The 8,180-nt window shown below is 40.0% G+C and overlaps 1 long non-coding RNA gene across 1 annotated transcript; it reads left to right on the forward strand.

Annotated features, from left to right (window-relative positions):
• Window positions 1-80: 80 nt before the first annotated feature.
• LOC139026681 (uncharacterized) lies at window positions 81-891 on the forward strand. Its single transcript, XR_011478574.1, has 2 exons — window positions 81-135; window positions 362-891. It is a non-coding gene; the product is annotated as an uncharacterized lncRNA (long non-coding RNA).
• Window positions 892-8,180: the final 7,289 nt, after the last annotated feature.

Genomic DNA, 8,180 nt, shown 5'->3' on the forward strand with positions numbered 1-8,180 from the left:
AATTGTTCGATTTCGAAACGAGCCCTTTATCTACTGACCCAGAGTCAGATGAGTCCTTTATCTACTGACCAGAGTCAGATAGGCCCTTTATCTACTGACCCAGAGTCAGATGAAGCCCTTTATCTACTACCCAGAGTCAGATGAGCCCTTTATCTACTAGGAGCTCGCCCGACGCGAAGTTATCAAGTATGAGGTTACTGCACTAATACCCTCGCTACGATCCCTACAGCCTGATCGAAGCCCTATTATACAGATACGTGACCAGAGTCAAAAGATGAGGCTCCCGATACTACTACTTGACTCACTGAGCCTCAGATATACCCCTTGTGTCTACTAGACCGCCCTTTATCTACTGACCCAGAGATGAACTCGTTATGTCTCTGCGTCCAGTATGACGGAAGTTAGCCAATGCGAAGTCGTGCAATGACTGGAAGTCCACAGGAACAACTAGCATGCTAGCCCTACTGAACACAGCCCTGCCTTAGGTTGTAGTCCCTGGGTGCATCCCAACTAGCACCCCATTCCTTATTTGGAGCACTACTTTGGACCTGGGCCCGTAGGGGGATAGAGTGACCCTGGGCCCGTAGTAGTGCACTATATAGAGAAATGTTGCCATTTGGTATGCAGACCCAGTCTGTGTCAGGCTGGCAGTGCCAATGATGAGGTTACAGAAGTCATGTCCAATTAGCCGTGCTCTGCTCTGTCTGTATCCCCTTACTATTACTGTTATGTAATTATGTCAACCATCTTTTACTTTATGCCTCGGCTCCACTGTTTTATTTTTCATTCGCGCTGTACTGTGATTTTTATTTTTTTATAATTAAACTGTTATCTCTGTCCACTAATTACAATTGAAAAGTGCAAATAAATACAATTAACTATTACAACTGAGGTAATGTGTGTATGTATGTGGGGGGGAGAACTCTGTCTAAGCATGTCTTGTATGGTTTCAGGAACTCTGTCCTCGGGAACTCTGTCCTCCCTCTCTGAATCATAGCTGTAAACTACTGATGTTACAAGCCCCTCCCTCTCTGAATCATAGCTGTAAACTACTGATTTTACAAGCCCCTCCCTCTCTGAAACATAGCTGTAAACTACTGATGTTATAAGCCCCTCCCTCTCTGAAACATAGCTGTAAACTACTGATGTTACAAGCCCCTCCCTCTCTGAAACATAGCTGTAAACTACTGATGTTACAAGCCCCTCCCTCTCTGAAACATTACATTTACATTTAAGTCATTTAGCAGACGCTCTTATCCAGAGCGACTTATAAATTGGTGCATTCACCTTATGATATCCAGTGGAACAACCACTTTCACACTTCTGTTCTAAACATTCTATTACACTTCTGTCTATTTACACCTTGCTGTTCTAATTCAATTTACAACTTCTGTTCTAATTCTATTTACACTTCTGTCAATTTCATTTACACTTGCTGTTCTAATTCTATTTACACTTCTGGTTCTAATTCTATCACACTCGTCAATTCTATTCACACTTCTTTATAATTCAATCACACTTCTGTTCTATATTCTGTACTATGGGATACTTTATATTATATATATGGTGATATCATTCCTCACTGTCGTCTAAGAAGAGAGACAACAGCAGGTCTGGGACCATGGATCAGACAGGTCATAGCCGCAGCAGGACAGTTGAAACTGAGCAGCAGAAAATACCAGGTGGACTGGGGGACAGCCAGGTAGTGCCTGAGCATGATCCTAGGCTCAGGTCCTCTCAGAAAATGGAAGAAGAGAAGAAATTAGAGAAGAGCATACTTAAATTCAACACAGGACACTGGATTAAGTGCATAGAAAATTCGGATAGGATTAAAGTAATCCTTCTGCCCCCCTTAAAGAATTTAGAATCAGCTGTTGTAAAGGGCTGTTCCACTGATGTCAGAAAGGAAGCATCCAATGGAAGTCGCTCTGGAAAGAGCGTCCTGCTAAAGACTAACATGTAATTAAATTGTAAATAAGACAGGAATAATATCCAGATAAACAGACTGAACAACTAGCCCCCGACACAAACTATTGCAGCGTAATAATGGAGTGAAGTACAGGAGGTGTCCGGAGACACTTGTGCCCATCCGAGATACCCCCGACCAGGGCCAAACAGCAGGTATAACCCACCATGCACTTTGCCAAAGCACAGCCACCCCACCACTATACCACCAGAGGGATATCTTCAAACCCACCAACTACCATCCTGAGCCAAGGCTGAGTATACCCACAAAGATCTCCGCACGGCACAACCAAGTGGGGGACGCGCAACCCAGACAAGAAGCATCATGTCAGTAACTAACCCACTCAAGTGACGCACCCCTCCTAGGGACGGCAGGAAAGAGCACACATAAGCAGTGACTCAGTCCCCGATTCTGACTATAGAGCAAAAATAGCTCTTCTAAGTCGCCTCTGTTTTTGTGATTTCTTTTCCAATTTATCTAAGTAATTATCTTTTGTTTCTCAGACTTGGTTTTGGGTCAATGTGTTTTGTCCCTGTGCTCTGTGGGTGTTCCTGGTTTGTGAACAAGCCTCCAGGAGCAGCTGCTTAGGGGACTCCTTCTCCAGGTTCATCTCCTGAGTTAGAACTTTGTATGGAAGTTGGAATTCGTTCCTTTAGGTGGTTGTAGAAATTGAACGTCTCTTTTACAGATTTTGATACTTAGCGGAATCGGCCTAATCTGCTACGCATTAGTGTTTACGGTCGACATTAAGGGCAATGGTTCCAAACTGATTCAAGTATTTTGTTGCCAGATCCTAATTGGAATGTCAATTCTTATGTTCCTTTGATGCATAGAAGGCCCTGCTGCCTTGTCTCTCAGATCCGGTTCACACTGTGAAATACCTTGGCGCTGATGTAAGGCCGAGGCTATGAAATTTTTTGTGCGCTCATGGCAATGGCTCTAGATGAATGGGCCGTAAGTAAGCAATTCACTGTAAGGTCGACACCTGTTATCGGACGCAACGTGACAAATAAACTTTGATTGCATTTTGGTGACAATTCCTGCATAACATCCAGATGCATGCATCCTCAAAATGACAAGACAACTTGCATGTGTTGTGACAAAAAGCGCACATTTTAGAGTGACCTTGTTATTGTCCCAGTCACAAGGTGCACCTGTGTAATGACCATGCTGTTTAATTCAGCTCCTTGATAGCCACACTGCAGGTGGATGATCTTGTCAAGGAGAAATATACTAACAGGGAAGAAAACAAATTTTGCACAAAATTTGAAGAGAAAAAGCTGTTTATGCAAATCTTTAATTCAGCTCATGAAACATGGCCCAACCTTTTAACATTTTGCGTATTTTTGTCAGTCTAATGAAAAGTAAAATAACAAATACTTATTAAGCAAAACCAGGTGGCTCCATCTTAAAGTTTAAATATACGATAGCAGGGACACACTTAGCCAATAATTTTACAACAAGCATTGTGTTTATGAGTCGATCCAGATCAGAGGCAGTAGGATGACCAAGGATGTCTCTGTTTAGTCATCCTCCCAATTAGAGGTCAGTAGGATGAACCAGGATGTTCTCTGTTTAGTGACAGTCCTCAGATGTAGAGCATTAGGGAGGACCAGGGATGTTCTTTATAGGGATGAATTGGATCCATCTTCCTTCCTGTTAAGCATGTCAAAATGTAACGAGTACTTTTGGGTGTCAGAAAAAGTACATATTTCTTTAGAATGTAGTGGAAGTGAATATAATAGTAAAGTATATAATAAGAAGTAGATACCCCAATAATTATTTAATTCTTACTTAAAAGTATTTTACTGAGTACTTTACACCACTGATATGATCCAGATCAGCACCCTACTAACATAGAGGCTTGTGAGTGAGCCCAGAGATCCTGTACGTGGACGAGCGAAGGTAGCACCTGGAGGATGCGAAAGAGTCCCCCAGAATTTAACCATAGAAGGGGTTTAGAAAACCTAACCTGTCAATCGACTGGAAATCATGGGTACATCATATAAATACAAATCAGATCTACATGGGTACACTCATATAACAAAATCTAGATCTACATGGGTACACTCATATATAAGAAAATCTAGATTCTACAGTACCAATAAATAAAAATCCAGTCTAATGGTACACTAGATAAAAATCCAGACGTCTACATGGTACACTCAATAAATGAAAATCTAGAATTCTACAGATGATACACCATTATAAATAAAATCTAGATTCTACATGGTACACTCATATAAATAAAATCAGATTCTAACATCTCGCTGTTTCCACAGTGAAATCCAGACGAACCTGGTGGGGCACCATCTGCCAAGTGACCCATAGACTACATCCTAGTGCACTATGGGATAGCTGTAAAATTAATATATGACTACAATCCTAGTGCACTATGGATACTGATATTATATAGGACGGTCCCGTGTGCTCAGTTGGTAGAGCATGGGCGCTTGCAACGCCAGTCGTTTGGTGTCATTCCCCACGGGGGACCAGGAGAATATGTAGTTGAACTGTCCCAATTTTGTAAGTCGCTTCTGGATAAGAGCGCTGTCTAAATGACTTAACCATGGGTAACTGATGTAAAGACTACAATCCTAGGCACTATGGGATACTGTTATAATATAGGACACATCCCTAGTGCACTATGGCGAATACTGTATATTATATAAACACCTCCTAGTGCACTATGGGATACTGTAGTAATTATATAAGAGGCTGTCCCTCCTAGTGCACTTATGGATACTGTAATTATATAGGACATACACCAGTTGCAACTAGGATACTGTAATAATTATATAGGCTTCATCACTAGTGCACTATGGGATACTGATATATAAGAAATAGGACTAACATACACTAGTGCACTAATGGGATTACTGGTAGATTATAATAAGACTACATCCGTAGTGCAACATGGGATACTGTATATAGATGAGAGCTTATCCTAAGTGCACGATGGGATACTGTATAGATATAGGCGCTTCATCCAGTGCACATGGATACTGTATATGAATATAAGACTATCATCCAGGCACTAGGATACGTAATTATATATGGCTTACATCCTACGTGCACTATGGATAACGTATATTATATGACTATACAATCCTAGTTGCCAAGCTAGGATACTGTATATATAGGCGCCTACATACCTAGTGCACTATGGATACGGTATATATAGTAGGGCATCACATCCAGTGCAACTAAAGGGATACGTATATATATGAGGACTAATCCTAGTGCACTGATGGATACTGTATATACATCGGAAAGCCACCTTAGTGCACTATGGATAACTGTAAATTATAAGACTTAATCCAGACTGCACTAAGGATACTGTATAGTTATAGGACTACTCCTAGGTCCACTATGGGATAGTCTGTATATTATGATAGTGACTACATCCTAGTGCACATGGATGACTGTAGTGTCCATAAGTTGGCTACTGTATACATATAGGACATATAGGACTACATCCTAGTGCAGCTATGGATACTCGGTATATATGTAGACTATCATCCTAGTGGCACTATGGGGATGTAACTTATATAGACTACATCCTAGTGCACTATGGGATAACGTAATATATAGGCTACTATCCTAAGTTGCACCTGGGGATACGTATATAATATAGGACACCATTCCTAGTGCACGATGGAGACTGTATAGTATAATAGGCTACATCCTAGTGCACTATGGGAACGTGATATAATATAGACTACATCCTAGTGGCACTATGAAACTGTATATTATAAGGGCTTCATCTATGCATCATGGGATACTGTATAAATTAAGGAACACATCCCTAGTGCACTAATGGGAACTGTATATATACTAAGACTACAATCCTAGGTGCACTTATGGGATACTGTAATATTATATAGGGCTTGCATCCTAGTGCACTAATGGGATACTGTATATTAGATAGGGCTCATCGCTAGTGCACTATGGATACGTATATTAGTATAAAGACTACATCCCTAGTGCACTATTGGGAATACTGTAAGATTATAAGGGGCTTCATCCTAGTGCACTATGCGAAACTGATATAATATAGGACAACATCGTGCACTATGGGATACTGCTACACTATTAAAGGGCTACAATCCTATGCCAACTATGGGCAACTGTAATTATGTAGGGCTACACCTATTGCACTATGGGAACTGTATATTATATATCGGATGAACATCTAGTGCAATAGGATAACTGATATTGACAAGGACTTACATCCTAGTGGCACTATGTGAGTACTGTAAATTTCAATAGGACTACATCCTATGCACTCGGGATACTGTATATATATGTAGGACTACAATCCTATGTGCACATGGGGATTAACTGTATATTATATAGGACTGACATCCATGTGCATCTAGGGATACTGTAGTGTCCCATCGTGGAATATCTTGTAGACCTATAGACATTAACACACCTAGGCACTATGGGATACTGTATATTATGTAGGACTACATCCTAGTGCACTAGGGGATACTGTAATATTATGATAGGATACTACATCCTAGCACTATGGAAACTGTATATTATATTAGGGCTACATCCTGCACTAGGGATACTGGTAATATAAATATTAGGCCTCATCCTAGTGCTACTAGGCATACGTATAATTATATAGGGCTACATCCTAGTGCACTATGGAATAACTGTAATAATAAATATAGGCAGCATCCTAGTTGCACTATGGATACTTATATAAATAGGACTACATCCTAGTGCACTATGGGATAACTGTATATATATAGGTACATGTCCTACTGCACGAGGGACTACGAATAATGATAGGACACATCCTAGTGCATCATAAGGGATACTTGTATATATGATAGGACTACATCCTAAGTGCACTATGGATACTGTGTATAAGAATAGTTAGGACTACAATGAGTTGCACTATGGGATACTGTATATGAAATTAGATGAACCATAAATAAAAAAAAAAATAGAGCTAGTTGCACTAGGGATACTGTATATAAGTATAGGACTACATCCAGTTGCATCTGATGGGATACGGTATATTAAATAGGACTAGCACCATCGTCACTATGGGATAACTCTATATTATAATAGGACTACTACCCTAGTGCACTATGGATACTGTATATTATGATGGACTCCATCCTATGTGGCACTAGAACCGTAAATATGAGATACATCTAATGCACTAATGTGGATTATCTGTATATTAAGATTAGGGCTCATCCTAGGCCTATGGATAGCTGTAATATCTTATAGGACCCCACCTAGTGCATCTATGGGTAACGTAAATTATAAGACTAGTACGCCTAGTGCGACATGGGCATATCTGTAATAATTAGGCTACATCTAGTGCAACTATGAATACTGATAATTATATAGTGCTACGACCTTGCACTATGGATACTGTATATAAATAGGAGCTACACCTAGTGCAACTATGGATACTGTATTATATATATAGGGCTACATCCTAGTGCCTATGGAATACGTATATTATATAGACTACATCCTAATGCAGCTATGGGATAGCTGAATACTGAAATAGTACTGACCAATCCTATGGCAACTATGATACTGTATAGAATGAGTAGACTACATCCTAAGCAGCTATGGATACTCTATATATCAGACTTACACTAGTTGCACTACATGGGATACTGTAAAATATAGGGCTACATCTAGTGCACTTGAAACTGATATTATATAGGACTACATCCTAGTGCACTATGGGAACTGTCATTTAAATAGGACTACATCTAGTGCATCTTATGGATACTGTATATAATAGGACTCATTATCGACAGTATATCAATTGTCTCCAGCTCGGTGTAATTGATCACAGAATAAATCCAATGTGAAATGTATAATTAGTATCCAATAGCCTTCGAAAATAATCCGATTCTCTATTAAAAAACTCTCTCTCCATCTTCTGAAATCACCTCCTAACTCAGTATAACCAGCTATGTTTCAGAGAGGAGTGGCTTTGTAATCAGTAAGTTTGCTATGTTCAGAGAGGGAGGGGCCTTGTAAATATCAGTAGTTTACGGCTATGATTTCAGCGAAGGGAGGGGCTTGTACATCAGTCAGTTAACGGCTATTTTTTCAGAGAGGTAGGGCTTGTAGTACATCCAAGTTTACAGCTATGTTCCTATCCACGGAAGGATAAGGTAATCTTCTAACCCCAAACCCTTAAAAGATACTGCATAGATTGTAT

This window comes from Salvelinus sp. IW2-2015, unplaced genomic scaffold (genome assembly GCF_002910315.2).
Source record: "Salvelinus sp. IW2-2015 unplaced genomic scaffold, ASM291031v2 Un_scaffold5474, whole genome shotgun sequence".
Taxonomy (NCBI): domain Eukaryota; kingdom Metazoa; phylum Chordata; class Actinopteri; order Salmoniformes; family Salmonidae; genus Salvelinus; species Salvelinus sp. IW2-2015.